This window comes from Pinus tabuliformis, chromosome 3_2, assembly GCF_031772625.1.
Source record: "Pinus tabuliformis cultivar Carrire ecotype Pingquan chromosome 3_2, CPIR1, whole genome shotgun sequence".
In the NCBI taxonomy this organism is placed as follows: Eukaryota; Viridiplantae; Streptophyta; class Pinopsida; order Pinales; family Pinaceae; genus Pinus; species Pinus tabuliformis.
The window spans coordinates 119,162,040-119,183,971 of record NC_142302.1 but is presented as its reverse complement, the minus strand read 5'-3'; positions in this window follow the sequence as shown (position 1 = coordinate 119,183,971).

The window sequence follows — 21,932 nt, the reverse complement described above, 5'->3', positions numbered from 1 at the left end:
ATTGAGCTCTCTAGTTCACTCGACTTCCAAGTGACTCTAAAACTCTCTCCTCTCTCTCAACCCCTACGTTCTCTTAGCCTCTACGTGCATATCTTGAGCTCTCTATCAAGCACCCCCTGTTAATCACGCTCTTTGTGATTTTGTGAGGAATCCTCCGACTCTGCGACTTCCATCTGTTCCTCTCTATGCAATCATTCTTCTGCCTCTGTGTTTTCCCTGCTCCCTATGGCTCTGCATCTGACCCTCTAGCTCTCTAGCTTTGTGGCTCTACGCTTGGCCATCTAGCTCTGTGGCTCTGTGCGTTACAAACACATCATTGTTACAAAATTCCCACTGATAGCGTGGCATAATGATCAGGGACAGTTACAAAGGAATCAAGGCCTTTCTTCAGGAAAAAACCCGAAAATAGCACATAACTCCAATACACAGAGAATACTCGGAATTACATTATCAGGCGTGAAATCCGGACTTCAAAATCTATGAAATCGTGCTCATAATCCCTATAGGGTCCGCCTTCGATCGCAATCGCATCATTGCATGGCCAAAACCCAAATACACGAGAATACATTAAAAATATGAATTCCCAGATTTCAAAACTTATGAAATCGGGTCTATAAACCCATCGAGTCTGGCCCTTATCGGCATATCGCTATCACAATTGCATTGGCCCTGGCATTGGAGATCGTTAATCGCCAATTAAATCTGGACCATTTATCTACTCCTTGATCGTACAGTTGATATCGCATATCGCTATCACAACGGCCCTTTGTATCGGGGATCACCGATCTCCCGACCGCCGATTAAATCTGGACCATTGATCTCTTTTCCCGATCCGACGACTGTTGTGCAATCACACATCAGCCCATCTCTTTATTGCATATCACATTTGTAATGGCCCAAGGGTTCTTCCTTTGGCTATGGACTACGTCAACGTCAATCCGTCGATCTGATAATCGGCAATCGCAATGTCGCATAGTCTGGGGTCCTGATATTGTATACAGCCTGCCTTCGATTGCGATATGTCGAGGATCGCTAATCGGGGGTCCCTTCCGCCTTAGCCTTGAGTCCGCCCTTTGAACTGTTTGTGATGCGATTTCCCATATAAGGCCTTTTATGCCATTTTTAGAAGAAATGCCTCCTTTTTCAAAGGACAAGGCAATCTTCCTTTTGTGATAACTTCATCATCCGAAGTCCGTTTTAGTCCATTCAAATTGCATCAAATTTAGAAAGAAAACATCTATGCAATGGAACTATTTACAGGAGCAGCCCTTGACTTTCATTTTCCTCTATGAGGAACAATTTAGACTTAGAAGTCTATCCAAGATCCATTTTGGATCAGATTATTTTCACCATCATATTGTATCTCTATCTCTATATCTATCTGTCCAAACCTTATCCACATCATTCTTTGACATTCCTTCCAACCTCCTATATTCTTCTTGTGTGCATTCCACCATCTAGCAAGGGTAGCTTTCAAGGCTATATCCAAGGATGGAAACCTTTGATTTTATGTAAATTGTTCTTCATAATCATTCAGAAAATTATTTATATCACATAAGCCATCATAAGAAGGCAAGTTACATACCTCAGATATCATACAATGAACTAATTTAATAATTCTTACATAGCGCCTTGTGGATACTTCATGCATCCTATTTTTCCAGTTCTCCAACTCTTCTTCTATGTCTGAGGTACAAGAGCTATCACACTCCAAACTCAACTTTCCCTCTATAGTAGGGTTAACAAAATATTGTTCCTTTGTTGTCATTTGATAGATGTTGTCTATGTCAGCTGCGCAGTATTCTTCTTTGACTAGTTTTGTATATCCTTTTGATGGATCCAAGGGAACAATTACTCTCATATTGTTTCCTTCAAATATCATTTGTCTCTTCTTCAGATTAATTATGGCCATATTGTCAAATTCCCAATCAATTCCAAGCAATGCAGGATAAGGTTTATTGTCATCGATGATCTCTATTACTTCAAAATCAGCAATTGTGCAAACTCCTTCAATATCCAATGTGACACCTGGTAGTCTTCCCAGGGGGGGGATCTTTTGTTGATTTTCCATCCTTAACTGAATAGGTTACCATTGTAGCTTCATCTTACCCATTAACTCCCATGTCTGCTTCGTTAATAAATTAGCATCAGATCCCAGAGCCAAAATAACTTGATCCATCTCATATACTCCTATTTGCGCAATAAGCCTCATTTCTCTTTCGGTTAGTTTGTGTCGAAGCAAATTATTGATTACGCACATCTCACTTCCCAGTGTTTCTTTGGATGCATAGGAATCTATCAACTCTTGAAGCCCTTCTATAGCCTTTTGATCTCTTAACAATTCCATACAAGTCTGCATAATTTTTTTCTAAATACCTACTTGATTTGTCGAATCCTGGTCTTGTGTCGGAGCTCGATCTTGTGTCGAATTTGATGATATGTCACAGTTACTCTTCAGATTCGGCTTTGGCCGTGCACTAGAGGTCGAAGCCCCAACATCCATAAAAATTCACTTTGCTTCCATAAATACTTATTTTTCTTTTTGAATATTGAAAACAGGAACTTTCTCAATAGTCTTTATGACCCATGCACTTTCAGATTCTTTCTTTCCATCCGCTTTATCACTACCAGTCGCAGCTCCACTTCTAGTGACAACACTAATTCAAGGTTCACCAATCCTCCTTTCAGCAATCATCATTTCAATGTTCTGTGTCGGTTGTTGATTCCTTTTTCTTGCATCTTTGCCATAAGCATACGACATTCTTCAATTACATGGTCAAAGGATTTATAGTACTTACATGTCATTGTGGGATTCTGGCAGTCTCTCGCAAAATGACCTGGCTAGCTGCAGTTATAGAAAATGATCTGTCCACATCCTTGACTAGCTCCACCACCTTGACCTCTTCCTTGGTAACCTCCTCGACCACCATGTTGTCCATTTTCCTCTTGTCCATGCTCTTCTTCTTTCATTCTATAAGTGTCAGCACCACACTCCATCATTAGTTCATAAGCCTGACAATTATTCTCATCATGTCCTACTGATTTACAAAATTTGCAATATAGATTCCTTAGTTTCTGTACATATTTCTATAAAAAGTAACAATCTTTTGAACAATGTTGGCCTCTAGTCTTAAATATTTCACACCACAGGATGGATCTTGCATTCAAGGGATTCGGTGCTCCACCATCCATGTAATTCCTGAAGATAGGGCACTATTCTTTATAATGGCCCTTTGATCTGCATTTTGTACACCATACTTCTTCTCTAACTTCTTTTCTTTTATTGATGTCTTATAACTACAGGATTAGGTTCACCATATGAATCTAAATCTATTGCATGCTTGCATTAGTATCTCTTATAGGTTAAGATTCCAATTTCATCGTAATTTCAAGAGCTTCGGCTTGAGTTCCTATCTTTTATTGCGTCAATGGCAATTTGATATGCGGTAGTAGCGCAGCTATAAACCATTCTTGATGTTGTTGTGGAACTATGTCAAATCTTACTTGATCCAATAACACCTTAAATCTCTTATCAAACTCCCAAACAGACTCATTAGGTTTCTGTTTGATCTCTTTCAACTTGGTGATGCGCTGCGACTCAGACTTTGGCTTCTTAAATTCTCTTATCAGTGTTATTTTAATATCTGCAAAAAAATTGTTTTGATTATTTGAATACTTCATATACCATGTCAATGCTCTGTCCTGGAACGTCATAATGAGTTGCTCTTTCTTTACATTTTCATCGTTGATCTACTTCGCTATCCATATTGCTTCACATAAAAACCAAAACTGTTATGAATCCTCCAATCCAGTTCCTTCGAAAATGGGTAGCTTAATATCATTAGCCATACTTCTTCTTACAGGGAGAGGTGGAGAAGTAAGGGGAGGGGGATGGGGGGTAGGAGGGATAGAGGGAGGGGGAGGGGAAGGGGGAGAGCCAAAAACACCATGGTTATTACTGCATTCTGGCTTTGGAAAATTCTCAAGCTTGAAGGGTGAATACTACAGAGTTACTTGAGGGTTATCAGGGAAGTTTTCTTCACTTTCAGGTTCACTCAAAAGATGGTTATAACCAATCTCTATAAAAGTATTTGGATATTTTCCACGAGATCTATTTTTGGTATCTATTATATATCTCTTTCCACTTCGCATTACTGTGATGCCTTGCTCTGATTTATTTCCTCTTCTACCAAACATAAGTAAACTAGAAATCTAATTGCATCTGTAAAATTCTCTTTTCACACAGAAGCATCTTAATCCAAAGTTTCAGAGATTTCAAATACTTACCTCGCGATCCTTTGAAGGATCGTTGTTCCGCTTCGTTGTAGGACACAGTCAAATCTACTACGAACTCAGTAATGAATCCTCTGAAGATGTTATCAATCCAAAAATTAACTGTCCTTGAAATCCTATTGTCAAAGCTCTTGAGTTGTTGTATCATTTCAGGAGTCCACACTATAAGTTCGTCACCCTTAAAACAATCCTTTCTTTTGGTCAACCTCGTTATCCACTCGTACAGTTCGATAGGAAATGAAGCGAATAAAATTTTGTATTGATCTGTAAAAATATACTTCTGTAACCAAGCTTCGGTTGTCGGATGAGGGTTTTTGTTTTCTCGATCCACAAATTCTCGCTCTTTTAGATCTATCCAGTCTTGAATTTCTTTCTTCGACAGGTTCCACATCCACATATCCTTCACATAGATCCCAATCCCAACAATGGAACCATTTGTTGGCTTGGTTTGGGCTAACCCAGGTTCGATCTATACTGTGCACCAACAAAACCCTCAATCACTGGCCCTTTGGGCAACAACCTACAAGCAGATCGCAATCTCACCCGAAGTTACTATGGGAGGATGCAGAGCTAGGTTTTTGCAGCCTTAAAGGATGTGGATATGTGGTATTATTGTGTTCTTTTATTCTTAACATTCATAAATCACTTTTCCATATTACATTAATCACTTAAGCATATAAAACCATAAACCATCATTGTGTTGAATTCAAATGCAACTGTAATAACTGCAACTCTAAAACAGATAATAATCAAATATACACATGAATACACCAAATTACCATGGTTCACCCCAATTTGAGGCTATGTCCACAAGAACTGTTGCTTATAATAATAAATCTTTGTACAACACAAAGTTCTTGTCTTGCGCACTCAACTGCAGACTCAGGTCTCTGCGCACTCAGGTTCAGAGCCTCTCCTTCACCACAAAACTACAGATCACAATAATACAACCATAACACTGATCTAGATCATAAATATGCCTCTCTTGTTTATTATTTTACCCTATATATATTATTCCATCATAGGGTTATATCATTACAATACCATTGTCCAAATACCATGGACTCCCTAAAACAAGCAACTATGGTCCAAAAACATTAATCCTTTACAAAAATAATGCACTTTTACAAAAAGGAAGGGGTTCAACCCACCCCAAATCCCTTACACCACACGTTATATTCCAAGAATTCAACTGCGCAGTCCACTTCGCATTCCGTTGCTCTACTACGCACTCCATTGCACACTCCATTGTGTGCTTCACTCCACAAAATGAGGAGTCTTTGCAAAAGTGTAGGCCAAGTTGGGTTGTGCCCAACACATAGTAGTAGTTGTGAGGAAATACAGCTATTTATGTTGTTCCATCATACTTCACTCACAATATAACAACTCACCTTATTATTTTCCTCAATTTAAAAGGTCATTAAATTCACTTCTAGGAAAAAGTTTAGGAGCTAATATTCACAAGTGGGTTAATTTTCCATGCTTTTCCAATAAAAATATTTGTGAAGTTCCATTTTATCTAAAAATGATTTGCTCAAATTTTGTAGTGTACAATTATTTTACTTTAAAAATCGCCATTGTTTTATAGAGACTATATCAAATTATTAAAAATTCGAATATTTTTGCAAACATATCATCAAACATTTTATACTTTGCTAGGGATTATTAAAATTCACCAAGATTTCTAAATTTTAAAGTAAATTTCCATCCTTGAAATTTTTCATTTTCACTTCAATATTCCCATTATATCATGAGGAAACGTGTCCTGAGTTTAAGGAAGTAATATAGTGAAATCCAATATCATGCGTAGTACAATATCACATTTTTTAACGAGATAAAGATTTGTCACTCAATTGATTAGTATTTTTCTTAACAAAATAAAGATTAATCACTCCACTGATTTAATTTTTAACACTTGTGTATAGATTTTAATAGGTTTAACATGGAAATTTCATGTGAATATAAGTTTATTACAATTATTTTTCATAATTTTTATTTTTTATAAATGCATTATTAAAAAACATATTTATAATTTTTTAAATGGTAAAGAAAGGAGAAGTATAATATATTGAAATATATACTCGAGTGGACTAGTTTACGTAGTTAAGTACATTGAGCTTTATCATGGTATTAACTACTCGTATGCCTTTTTTCCTTGTAAACTTTTCAATAGATTTCTATTAATAGCAAAAGATACTACATTGAAATCCTTTCATACATCTAAAAGAGTAGCCTAGGAGATCATATCTTCCATCGGGAATAACCATAGCCACACCGGGACTAAAATTTGAGCCTTACAAAATACCAAAAAGGAATTGCAGAAATACATATCCTCGACCCAATGGAAATGTTGTCAAAACATCATAGACTGCTTACAAAAAACATATAGTAACCAACATTGAACACTAATGTGATATGCAAAGTGGACGTATTAGTCTGAAATGATTATTGGTGAGAGAGGAGAAGAGTTAGTGTGAGGAGACGCATGAGTTGGAGCGTTGATGACCGTGAGCATCTCCTATTGCTCATTAGAATCTATCTCTGAATCAGATATCACAAAATGCTCCACCCGAGTCAATCTGATGACAATGTCATCCAAGTTATACCTGATGTCCCTCGAGGTTCTCTTTATCTCCTCCTGACCTACAAACAACTTGTAATTATCTACCTACTTATCTCGAATGACCATGCTCAGTGTATTTTCCAACTACCAAGCAAGCCAATAGAATGGAGAAAGTTAAGACTTCTCTTACGAAACTTTCATGGATCAAGAACTCGCTTGAGGCTACTGCCTCCAATCTATAAATCATATAAATATACACAATCACTAAACTCCTTGGCCTCTAAGTGAAAATTTTCATTTCTCACTTCAAGAGGAACAGACTCAAAGGAATTGACCACAGTCTCCCATCCGAACAACCATCGGTGTCGCGAACAGGACAACCCAGTTGTGTCACCCTAGCAACTAAGAAATCTCTATCATGGATCCATATAAGCATATAACCTATAGATAGAATGGGAATAGACAACTCTCGAAAATTGAACGACGTGGATAGACAATGTGAAGGGAGGGTAGGACCCCATCATAGTGTGAAACACAAACCCTAGAGTAAAACAAGAGATGTAATATTGTGGGCGGAGGAAGAAAATCAGGATCCCACGACACTTACCAATTGATGAATTCTCTAACTTCTCGAAACTCCAAGATTTTTGTGGATGGAGAACTGTATAAATTAGAAACGTTTAGACAACTAAAATTCTAAACAAGTCATAATCATTATCAAAACTAAATGGAGAAGGTACCAGGGTACCACACTCTATAGACTAACACTTGACAACTAAACAAAATCCCAATAGGGTTGGATTTTTTAGGTGACACATAGAAAAACACTGCCACGAGTTCAATTATTTAATTTATTTTAACCAATAAAATATTAAATATATTTAATTGAATCATGTATATAAAAAAATGTTATATAATATTAAATAAGAAATATATATAAGAAATATTATATAAAAAATGCATGTATAATAGAATATTAGAAAAAATCCAATTTATCTAACAAAATAAATATAATACAAATCATTAAAATAATTTAAAAAAACAAAAAAACAAAATATATCATATTTAAATTTATAATAAAAAAAAAATTAAAACCAAAAAAAATATAATGTATCTTTAAAACAATTGCAAAGCAAACATAATATCTCATTAAAACAATTGCAAAGTATATACTTATTAGATATTTTAAAAAAATCAAAGCAATGAACAAAATAAAAAACATGGAATTATACACGAGTTCCACATTGACACATGGAATACACGAGTTCCACATTGACACATGGAAATATACTAGAGGCACTATAGTCAAGGAATTAAGTAAATCATTATAGAAAGATCCAAGACATCTTGTTCTCTTTTCATGTCACATGACTCAAAGCAGCGTTAGGCTGCAAATCTCTAAAAGGAAAGCTTTAGTTGCATATTAAAATTGTAAAAGTGTTTTATACATGATAGTAGATGTGAATATCACCTAATAAACATGTGATGTAAATGTCACCTAATAATATGCAGATACAATCAAATTTTCCATTTCAACATCATGGGAATTGCAATGTGAGGCCACTATAGATGTTCGAAACTTTCGTATTACAATGTTCTTTTCCATGATTCGTATTACAATGTCCTTTTCCATGAGAACAAAAAGAATACATACTTTTTAGTAATCAATCTTTTCCATTTATCTTTCTCTTTTGAAGATATATTATATTATATTATATTATATTATATTATTATTATTATTATTAAAATATTAAAATTATACAACTTTGCATATGTTTTTAGAATATTTAAAAATTATTATCATATAATGATAATCAATATTTTATCAAGTTTTTGTGTCTTAAAGTGTGGGAGTGTTTTTGTGTCCTAAAGTGTGGAGACATTTCTAAATTTTAAGGAAATGGAAGGGGAGAGTGGACATCAAGGACCTTATCATAGGGTGTTATTTTTAAAATTATAGTAATAAATTAAAGATGATAAATATCAACAATAAGAATTCATTTCATATAGATTCATCAATGTGTAACGTATATATTAAATTCAAATTTGTAAATGATATTAATATTATACAGATTTATAAATGAAATATATTATTTTATAAATGACAATATATTTATTCAATTTCATTATTCATCATTTTAAATAGTACTAAGTAAAATAGAAAATACTAAAGTTGGAAATAGTAAATTGAAATTATTCAAAAATAATAAAAGTGATAAGTTAAAAACTTGGTATGAGATCATCGGTAACTAGAGTCAAGAATCAAAAGTTAACTTTGAACACTAAAAATAAAATGAACATCTAGGAGTAAATCACATTGTCTAGTACTCCACATCCATCTACTACATGAGGTCATAGTGATCATTAATGGGAGTGTCACTATTTGAGTCAAAGTCACTCTCATGTGGAGCCAATACCAACCAAACCATGTTACATCTCATCCAATCCATCCTCCTCATTTATTTGTGCACCATGCTCTCAATCTAAATCCCATCATTTTGTTGGTCCCCTTCGATACTATGATGTCTTTCTATGTGCAAGACGTAGGGCACTATGAATTGTAACTAGCTTCTTTGTTCTTTTAGAGGTAAGTATATTCCTCTTAATATTGTCGATGAAGCTATATGTGTACCAATTCCTTTGTCACATACCTAGTTCCCTCAATGACTTATGGAGGTTAGGGGTACCCAAAATTTTCTTTTTATTTTTACTAGATTGACAATAAGATCTAATACCACTTTGTCGCACATGCCCCTTCTAAATTTATCTTTGGACAACACTTGAATAAACTTCATTTTCATCTCTCATACATTTTGTCAATCACTTTACATGCAAACATTTCTTCATATATTTTGTATACAACAAATTAATTAGTATTTATATTATAGACATTTTGTCAAACATTTTTTTGAAATATCAAGTAAGAAACATTGTTATGATTCTATTTGTAACATATTAACTCAAATATACCACTCAATCATGCAACTTTTGATTTTTGCCTTTGAGGTATTTTATCAAATAGTTTGTATGCAAATTGTAATAAAACACCTTTAATGCATTTATTCAAATTATTTGCATGTAAATAGGCATAGATCAACTACAACAGTATTATCATAAAACAATGCTAACATACAACAATACTATTCCCATCCACAAAACAACATTTTCATTGGGCCATTTCATCAAACAATTTGCATGCAATGAATCATTAAACCATTTAGGTATTTCCTCAAACACTTTTCATGCAAACTAATATAGCAACTTCCTCGAGCCATATCTCATTATTATAGTATTCTAAGTTCTAAAAATTGAACTAGATGATTAGTGGGATTTCCCCTCACTATGGTCCAAGTTTCATCTTATGAAATCTTTGAGAAGAAAAATTATAGCAAAAATGCCAACATGACCTATTTGATGCATGATTCTAGGAGCATCCAAAAAGCTTGAGTTCCTCTCTTCATATCACCTAAAATATCATGACCTAAGATTTAAAAGTTAGACCAAATGATCAATGGGATTTCCCCTCACTATGGTCCAATTTTAAGCTTCTAGAACCTCCCAGAATAAAAGTTATAGCAAAAATGTCAACATGGCTTGTTTAAAGATGCATTTAGGATCTCAATTTCCTCTAATCATATTTTGTAAACCTTCATGACCCAAGATCTTAAACTTGGATTAGATGATTATGGGATTTTCCCTCGCTGTGATCCAAGTTTCAGCTTTTCGAACCTCCCATAAGAAAAGTTATACCATAAATTCCAGCATGACATGATTAAAGAAGAATTTAGGAAGTTTATCTTCCTCAAATAGTGTTGTTACAAAATTTAATAGATATAAAATTTTATAACCAAATATTATAACAACTATATCCATGATAAATTTTCTAAAGTGTAAAGGCATGTACACTAAACCACATATTCTAGAAATATCATTAACATTGATATAAATAGTTATATAGTGCAGCCAAAAAAAGATTGGAAATTGAAGTAGGGTGATCCACATTCCACTCCATCATAGGCTCAGTTGTGCTATAATTTTTCTCACAGCTAGCCATCATTGTGCCAAATATGGTTTCCTTAAGGATAACTTAACTCAATTTATTTCACACACGCATATTTGGACCAAATTTTAACACCATAAGTGAAGGACATTCTCTTTCGCACACACAGGAAAACTCAGTCATCAACCTTTCCATATTTGACCAGACTCACATTCACAAAACGACCATGGAGGTTTTCACAACACAATGGAGTCCTTCTATGATCTATATAGTCCCTTGGCCCTCCTGATCCGGATTTAAACAGGAACGCAACAAATTACAAAGATAACCATAAACACATAGATGCAGTGGAAATAATACTTCACTTCATTAATGTAAAATACTGAAGTATGCTTACAAACAGAAATGGAAATAAACCGGCTAGGGCGATGGTAGCTTATCTTTGAGAAGAGATGTGGTGGCTACATGCCTCTGAACTGCCTTACAATGAGGCTCAAGGTCCTTTTTATTATTGAACAATAAGAGCAAATTGTAAACAACCAAAACCCTAACCTGAGGAGATGTAACACCAAGAGTTTATGGGCCCCGTTGGGGTGAGTTGGACAGCCAACTTCCCGGGGTCATGACTTGGTCATATTATCTCCATCTGATGTGCACGATAACTCGTTGGAAAGATCTCTCTGAGGACTATGACGTGAAATACAATTTTAGGTAGCAAATAACTGGCGGTAGATTTCCAAAAAAACGTCGTTTAGGGCCTCAAAATGGTTCCGGAAGTTTATGACCCAAAAAACTGCTAGAAATAGTAAATTGTGCTACAATTAAGGAAATTGAAAAACTGAAAGAAGCAATGGTGGGGGTCCAAGTGTAATTGGTGGGTAGCCACCAATATCCACCTAGATCACCTCCCCTCTTCAGTGATCTATGTGCCACACACAACCAAGACCATTCCCATTCCTCAAAGCCATGTAGTCCAACGAAAAATCAGTGCAACATATTCATTTCTTTCCACATATGTTGTCACTCACAAATTTTAATCATTCATAAGGTTTGAAACTCACTAGGTTCTATCACCAATCCGTTTTCCAATTCAAAGTTTCAAAGCGAGAGAGAGATGTATGAGAGAGTAATAAAAGAGAGAAAAACTAGAAGCTTGAGAATGAAGAAGAATAACCCCTTGATTGCTCCTTGCTCTTATTTTTATATTCATACCTTGACCCTTCATCTTCCCAACTCCTGATCTTCTTGGGAAGACTAACCATCACATAAAAGGGAAATATTCACCCAAGGTGTATTTTTCCTCTTAATTCAAGTTTTCCCCTACCTAAAGCATCATAATTTATTGGTTGTCTCCTTTCTTCAACTCTAGCAAAATAAAATAAAATAAAATTAATGGGTGTCACAATTTCCTCCCCCTTAAAGGAACAACGTCTTTTCCATTCTATGCAAACTAAGGGATATCCCACTTTCATATTAGCAAAATTTTCCATGTCCTTATTTTCCACTTTGAGCAATGTAATTCATTTGTTTCACAGTCTAGTTACATCTAGACCTCTTGGGCTTCTAACACATTCTTGTATGGTTGTTCGTGTTGACACCTAATCCGAAACGGATGGGTGAACTGGACAGTCATCTAGAAGATGAACTGATCTGTCATATGTATGTATATAAATAATATGTTAGCTAATGAATAATATATCACTTCTTTCTTCCAATCATTCTGGAGTTACCCTGACCTGACATGGTATCAGAGCTCAGGTCCCAGTCCCTAAAATAGCTGTAACTCCTGCCTCTGCGCCCTCTGTCCTGACACTGCGCTCTCTGCCCTGCTGAATGTGCGTTTTTGGTGCCTCTGCCCAGGAATACCTGATACTGTCCCTCTCTGCGCATGAATATTTGAATGTAACGGTTATACATTGACTCTCGTCGCTTTTCATCTCTCGCCCAAACTGCAAGTACACCCATCCAACGCTCCTTAGGGACGTTTTTTCCAGGCCGAAAGCTTACCCTTAATGCACTGCTGATTGATGGTTCTCTCATCCATATTCTTCTGAGAATTTGAGCTTAACATGCTCTGAGGACCTGAGAGAGAAACTTGGGCGTTTGCCAGATCTCCCAAACCCGACAAACCGGAGTCCGTTGCTCATCCGGAGGCCTATCTCATCTCCCTCTTCGAGGACTCAAATCTCTGCACCATTTGCGTCGCTGCTCATCACTGATTCAATTAGCGTTACAACTGCAATATTTACGCTCCAAGAAAAGCCAGCGCATGGAGGCATGTGGCCCATCTGGAGAAGATATGAAGCCTGAAGCGTTGATGCGTTCCTTTGAAGCCTGAAGCGTTGATGCGTTTCTGGTATCGTGACCTGGTGCATTTGAACTGCTGCTTGTGTTTGAATGGCATGGTATTTTGTGATATGTTGTTTTATGAAGTTATTGGGCGACTCAGAAAATTCCTTTACAAGCTGCCGAAGCCATCGGGATCACAATTCCAAATTTTAATTGAAATTGTGTTTGGAAATGAGAGCCTTTCGCACCTCTGTTTGATTATGGTAGCTGGTTTGCGCAGTTTGTTTATGCATATAAACATATGAATTTAAACCTGATTCATCTCAAAAAAAAAGTTTGAGAATGACAAGAAAGATGAGTTTAATGACGGTATAATGTTGTGCTGTTGATATGTATTTATGATGGCAGTTTTAAGTATTGTGTTGTAAGCAGTTTTCAAAGGGGTTATATAAGCAGTTTTCAAAAGCATTCAAAGTCATATCGGTCAGAACATTTTGTATATCAAAGCATGTGTGGAGGTGATATAGTGATATTGCACAGTTTTTTTTATTTTTGGTAATGCTGTATTGAAGCATAAAGTGATGAAATTCTGATGCTTTCTGTCACACATTAGAGGGATTTGTAGAATTTTTTTTATCAAGCAGAAGTATTTTTTTTACAGAATGCATTCAATCATCTCTATGGTCGGAATAGTTCTCACTGGCAAGGAGAACTATTCTGAATGGTCTCGGATGGTAAAACACACCCTCATCTACAATGAGCTGTGGAAAGGAGTGTGTGTCGGAGAAGAAGACAAAGACCCTGTGCAGCCTACATCAGATAAAGAACTTGTCATTTGGGAAAACAAGAACAGCAAAGCCTATGCATTGATCGCAACATCTGTAAATGAAGAAGTAAGTCGTCATATTTCATCCTATTCCACTGCCTTTGAAGCTTTACAAAAGCTGAAAGAACTCTATGATTCACATTCTGCACTTGAAGTTGTTCAGCTCATGATTAAACTCTTCACTCTTGAACTGAAAAATAATGATCCCCTTGCTCTTGCATCTGAAATAAAGTCTATAATGCATGATATTAAATCCACTAAGGTTGAGCTGGATATCTCTCTTATTGCCTTTCTCAAAGCACTCTATCCTACCTACTCCAATTATCTTGAGTCCTTACAAGCAAATGGAAATCTTAAAGACATAACCTTTGAGTCTCTTGTGAAAAAGTTTGTTGAAAGAGAGAAAGCCTTTGGAAAGAAAACAGTCACTGAATCTTCTGAAGAGACTGTTTGCCTTGCTCATAAAGAAAAGCATCCTACTCAAGATTCTACAAGAGGAAGAGGTGGACGAAGAGGAAGAGGAAGATACTTCAGAGGCAGGGGGGGCAGACATTCTCAAGCAGAAAAGGCAGATCTCCATTTCATTCGCTACAAACGAAATGGATCACATGATGCTTCTACATGCAAGCTACCATGGGACAAGATTAAGCAGAGAAGAAATCAGCAGAAAGGTAAAACTGATGACACAGACAAAGGTAAAGCACCTGAATCCGCTCACTATATTGAGGTACAATGTAACATTGGAGTAAATGAAGATTTGTTTAATGCTTCACTTGCTTCTTCGAAAAATGACTGGTTGCTTGATTCAGGAGCAACCTGTCATATGACTCATAGGAAAGATTTTTTTGAAGAGTTCACTGACAATGTTGATGGAGCAGTATACTTTGCAGATCAGTCAAAAATCAAGCCATCAGGGCTTGGCACAATCAGGCTTAAACTGCCTGGTCTTCCAGACTTTCTTCTGGATCATGTTCTATTTCTCCCACAGCTCAAGAGAAACTTGTTGTCCCTGGTCCACATCCGCCAGCAAGGTCACTCCATTCATATGTTTGATGGAAAGCTTGAGGTAAGAAAGGCATCTGACCATTCACTTGTCATGAGGGGTATAGAAGAAGAAAGACTTCTTAAACTGCAAGGAACCTCTGCTCATGCACAACATTTTTCATATATTTCTCATCATGAAGAAGGTACACTTCCATCAAGTTTATTATGGCATGCTAGATTTGGACATTTAAACTATGATAGTCTCCGCTTGTTGAAGAAAAATGGTGTTGCTGGTTTGCCTACAATTCCTAGAAAACATAAGCAATGTGATGCTTGCATTCTAGGAAAGCATAGTAAACAGTCTTTTCATGATTCACATTCAAGAGCACATAGGAAGCTTGAACTCATTCATTCAGATTTATGTGGTCCAATGCCTGTTTCTTCTGCAAATGGAAATAAATATATCATGACATTTATTGATGATTACACCAGAATGTGTTGGGTTTATTTATTGAAGAACAAATCTGATGCTTTTCAAACATTCAAGAATTTTCATAAATGGATTGAAAATGATGCACAATCTCATATTGGGTCTATTCGCACTGATAATGGAAAAGAATATACATCAAATGAATTTGAACACTATCTTCGCCAACATGGGATTAAACATCAAACAACTGTGCCTTATAATCCTCAACAGAATGGTGTAGCTGAAAGAATGAACAGAACAATTTTGAATATGGTACGATCCATGCTTTTCTTCAAAAATGTAAAGACAATGTTTTGGGCTGATGTTGTTCTATGTGTTGCATATATAAAGAATAGATGTCCATCTAGTGCTATAAGAAACAAGACTCCTTATGAATTGTGGTATGGACATGTTCCTTCGGTAAAACATCTCAGGATATTTGGTTCCACCTGTTATGCTTTAATACCAAAGGTACATAGAAACAAACTTGGTGCTAGAAGTCGTAAGTGTATCTTCCTGGGGTATTCAAACACATCTAAAGCATACCGCCTCTATGATGAAGTAAATAAAAAGTTTGTTTTATCTAGAGATGTCATTTTTCTTGAATCATCCAAATCTGACAGTGTTGTTGAGCGGCAACTTGATCGCTTGGATAGATTCACAAAACCGAAATCATTCCAAGAGTTTGATAATCAGATTCCACATCTTGAAGGGGGGATTCCTATACTAGATCAACATGTGGAATCTCCTTCTGAAGAACAATCTCCCCTGCATGACACTCCAACAACGGATGATGCTTTAAGTGATGTAATTGATAGAATTGGGAGACTCAATCTTGATTCAGACCCAACTCAATCAACAGAGCAGCCTAGACCATCTCAGAAAGGTCCCCCAAAGTGGCTGACAAAGACACTTGAAAGTGTTCATCCTGATGAAATTGGAAAAACAGGAACCAGAAATACAAACCGACAAGATGGAGGTGATGTAGATAACTCTAATTCACCTGTTGATATGGATGTTACTTATGATTGTGAATTGAAATTGTCTACAGATTTTGAACCAACTTCCTTCAAAGAAGCTGCTTCTCATGATGAATGGAAAGAAGCGATGCAGAAGGAGTATGATGCCCTCATAAAGAATGGCACTTGGAAGCTGGTTGATCCTCCATTTGGAACCAAACCAATTGGCTGCAAGTGGGTCTACAAGAACAAGTACAAAGCTGATGGCTCACTTGACAAGCACAAAGCTAGGCTTGTGGAAAAAGGTTTTGCACAGAAGGAAGGGGTCGATTATGAGGAAACTTTTGCCCCCACAGCAAAATGGGCAACCATCCGGACACTCTTTGCACTAGCTGCTCAGAACGGTTGGAAATTCCATCAAATGGATGTAAAAACTGCATTCTTGAATGGAGATCTAAAAGAGAATGTTTTTATGTCCCAACCTAAAGGATTTGCTGTGAAAGGACATGAACACAAAGTATGCAAACTTGTGAAGTCCTTGTATGGCCTCAAACAAGCACCACAAGCCTGGTATGAAAAACTAACTGAGCATCTTCTGAAACTCAACTTCAATCATTTTGATCTTGATGATGCAACTTTATTTGTCAAGAAAGTTGGCAAAACAGTTGTATATCTTGTGGTATATGTAGATGATCTTTTAATGACAGGGACCAATGAAAGCTATATTGCATCCATAAAGAAAGAATTAGGAAAAAAATTTGAAATGACTGATTTGGGCTATGTTCATTACTATCTTGGCATTGAAGTAACCCAACATCCAAAGTCCATATTTCTTTCTCAAAAGAAATACATTGGAGATTTTTTAAACAGATTTGGCATGACAGAGTGCAATCCCCTTTGTACTCCAATGGAACAAAACTTGAAGCTCACATCTATTGAAGGAAAGGAATTTGAGGATGCAACAAAGTATAGACAGCTTGTAGGAAGTCTCATCTACCTCACTGCTACCAGACCAGACATTTCATTTGTTGTTGGAATCCTCTCCAGGTTTATGCAAAAGCCTTGTGATGGACATTGGTCTGCTGCAAAAAGAGTTCTAAGGTACTTGAAGGGAACTCAAGACCTTGGAATCAAGTATACACAGGTGGACGACTTCAACTTGATTGGATACTCTGATTCAGACTTCGATGGAGACAAAGAAACTGGGGTATCTACTTCAGGATATGCTATGAGTCTTGGATCAGGAGCTGTCTCCTGGAGATCACGCAAACAATCAGTACCAGCAGATTCCACAACAGAAGCAGAATATGTGGCAGCAGCTGAAGCAACGAAAGAAATTGTGTGGCTCAGGAAAATTCTTGAAGACTTGCAGGTAAAACAAATACAATCAACTCCACTCATGATTGATAACACCTCTGCAATAAAGTTGGCCAAGAACCCAAAGTTCCATGATCGTACTAAGCACATCAATACTAAATATCATCTGATCTGACATCATGTTGAGGCCAAAACAATCCATCTCCGTCATTGTTCCACAAACGAGCAAATTGCAGACATCTTCACCAAAGCACTTGGAAGAGAAAAGCTTGAAAGATTCAGAACGATGCTTGGACTCACCAACATCCCTTCAGATTAAGGTGGGGAATGTTGACACCTAATCCGAAACGGATGGGTGAACTGGACAGTCATCTAGAAGATGAACTGATCCGTCATATGTATGTATATAAATAATATGTTAGCTAATGAATAATATATCACTTCTTTCTTCCGCTCATTCTGGAGTTACCCTGACCTGACAGTTCGTTACTTCACAAGGCTTCCACATGGAACAAGATTAGCTCATTGTTTTAGATGACACACCGAATATACACATGATCCCAATGATTATGTACATGAATCTTTGAAAACTAATTCATTCAAGTCTTCCCCTCCTTGCAATCACACACCTTTCAAGTTCATGCATTCCCTTCTTTTCCCCCCAATCCCTTAGGTGATCCATTCCTTGGCAAGGCTTCGACACACAAGAAGAATTTCGAGACTTATAGAGTCTTATAGCCAAGGTATCCCTTTGTCTTGTTATAAATAGCACAAAACATATGTCATAACATAATTCATGGTGTTCAATGTATGTGATAGGGTTCTAGTGTCACCACAATGGCCTTGTCCCTAGGATTTTCAGGTTCACAACCATCATCTATCCTTCTTGGTTATATCATCATCTCATGTGTATCACAAGCATAAAATTTCAATGATATTAATCATAGTTATTTAAATCAAATATTTTTCCTTTTTTTTTTTTCTTTTCCAAACTTGCTTCATTTAGGAATCAAATTTCATAACTACAAGATTCTTCTCATGATATTTAACTCTTGCATATGGTAGTACCTAGCCTTCATTATCATAACCAATGCTATTTCAACTAAGATATGTACTAACAATTAGTCAAACAGTGGTAATATTTCATACATAAAATATTTTGATTGCAGTATATATAACATCCCCTAAATTTATCTCAGAATTATCATACACATAATAATTCAATCGCTTTCAATTGATTTAAAAATAAATTGAAATGAGGTTATCATTTTATCTACTTGCATCAAAATCATTCCAATCATTCCATTATGCATTTAAACATTTATTCCAACAACTAAAGGGTCAAAAATGAAAGATACATATCTCTAAATTCATGAGTAATTAGCCTCCACTTTGCTTTATACAATGAGGTATTCATGAAACTCATTCCACTACTTAAAAATTACTAAAAATCATTATAATATATTTATTTTCATGACATTCAATCATGCAATTGATTGTCTCATGCAAACATGCAAGCACTCAATGCACCAATCAGATGTACCATCATAATTCATAATATGATTTTCATGACCAAATCATGTCATATTAACTCATGATGCATCACAAATATTCTAGCAATATGTACACACTAAAGGATTCTTTCCTTTGTCATAAACCACAATGTATTAATGACAAACTTGCTTTCATTTATCAATAATTCCATACAATTTTCACATTAACTAAGAAAATACAATCCTTCAATTACATGTTCATTTCCAACAAATTAAACATTATACGAGAAAAGCACTTTTCTCAAGCTTAGAAACTATTAGGCCAATACTCATGGACTCATTAACATGATTGCAGTCCCTAATTTTTCTTCATATATCCTACATTTTCATGCATCCTCTCAATGAATTACCAAACATATTTTATCGCATGAGTGTATTATTCATTCATTTAATATGTGCTCAACATGGCAACTCAATGAATGCACACATTATTGATTTTAAAAAATCTTTTTGTGTTGACATTTTTTTTTCTTAACCATGCCCCTTCTTAGGCATTCATGTGATACATGCATTAATTCCGAAAAAAAAAAAAAAAAAAAAGATCAAATTTAGTTGAAAGGAATTATTACCCAATTCCTTTACCTTTTTACCTTTTCTTGTTACTTTCCCTTCTTATTTAGCTACCATCACATGCATTCTCAACTAAGATCTTATTAAGGATTCCACTAGCTTCTTAGCATACCTGATGTTACAACATTCAATAGCCCCTAAAATTATCTCAACCTCACATATTAGTCACAACTCTATCATTTCATCTGCTTATAGACAAGTTTCATTGAATATTCATAAAGGGGATTTGCATTATGTATCCAATTTACACATTCAATCAATGCTTCAACCCCTCTTGTTTCCAATAATTCACATGACCAGTCTCATAAGCATAAGCATAAGCACCCTACTTTAGTTCATGTAGTACAACAAGAGATCGCTCTTGCACACTTTCCATATGAACATTCCATGTGACATGGAACTAATTAGGTAACATTACTATATTTCTTAAAACATAGTAAGTACCAATTTCTATTTGTTTACCATTCACACATTCATATTAATTTCATAAATAAAATAGATCAACCAAGCACAATTTTCAGTTAAGTGAAACTCCCTTCTTTTACAATTTTTGCAGTTGTGACTTCATTATCCCTCTGGTTCATATTGAAATATTCAAGACCTCCTTGACTGATCCTTTATCCACATTCTCTCTCTAATTCAACTCCAAATTTCTTCCTTGTAATAATTATAAGATCCCTCCCCCTTTCACTCTTGCATATCAGTGGTCTCAACACACATTATATTAGTAAAATTGCCTTAGAACATGATCATTGCTTCATGCAATATTACAAGAATATACTCATACCATGCACTTGATCAAGCATTCAAACAATTCAAGAGTCATAATTGATAATGCATAGAACACTTATACGTAGAAAACCACTAACTGGCACCAAACCTCTTATTTTCTCTTAGCCATAGGCTTTGTTGCCCCTATTTTGTTCAATAGTGGATCATTCTTAAGTTGGGACATGAATCCACAAATATATTAGCTTACCAAGATCTTAGTATGATACATAACCAACATTGAACACAAAAAAGGTCAGGGTACCAAACCGGGAAATCTCCAACAAACAAGATCACATCCTCCATCATCCCCAAACTGATCGATCAGGGATGTCCAAAGTCTTATGGCTCTGGTAGTTTCTACTACCTCATGGGTATCCATGTATCCTCTAGGGCCTTAGCCAAGGTAGCAAACCCAACAACCTCCAACCAATAGTCTCACATCCCCCATCAGCCCACTCAATCCAAGGTACTACACCCCCCTTCTCTTATCACAACAGTCCATTGATTTGTGCCACTATCCTTCCAGGGTCTCCAACTTGGGTTGGAAAATTATGTATCAAAGCCCTATGGCTTATAAGGTTTTCACTTTCCTTTGGAACTCCAAGTACTTTCCAAACACCTCTCACAAACACTTGTCCATATACTCCTCCCTCCAGGGCTCCATCCTTCCATAAGGAAACCCAAGGAGAAGTGCACTCACAACACTATCACAACATGCATATCAACATGCATAGGTGCCACTTGTACCATTATCTCATCAACACCTTACGTTCAATAACCTTGATTCGAGAAGACTACATGTAGCACCTTCATTGGCTTCCCAATCATGTTATCAAATTGTTCATGGTTACATGTGCACCATTAACCATTATAAATCATTTGAATCATGTTATGAAAATAGACTACTCCGAGTCTTTATTCATGCACATCCATTAATATATGCACCTAGCATATCTTCATGCATCTAGCATATCATTATTTAATATTTATTCAATGGACATGCATTTTTGGACTATTTCATCTCTTACCTTTTTATCATGCCAATGCTATTATTCATCATCATATGACAACTTCTCAAAACATTAAAAAAATATATTAATACTAGCAAGAGATAAGTTAAGAGATTTCCCTCATAGTTATGGTTGCATCACTTGACCATAGGGTTTTTCAATTTTGTTGGGTTTCTCTAGGGAATCTAGCTAGCATCCTTCATGTTTATCTCATTGCATGGAAATCAAGTCAATCTTCACTATCATCAATGTACTTATATATATAGAAAAATAATTTCACATAAGTACACATGCATGCATAGATATTAATTTAAAACTTAAATTATTT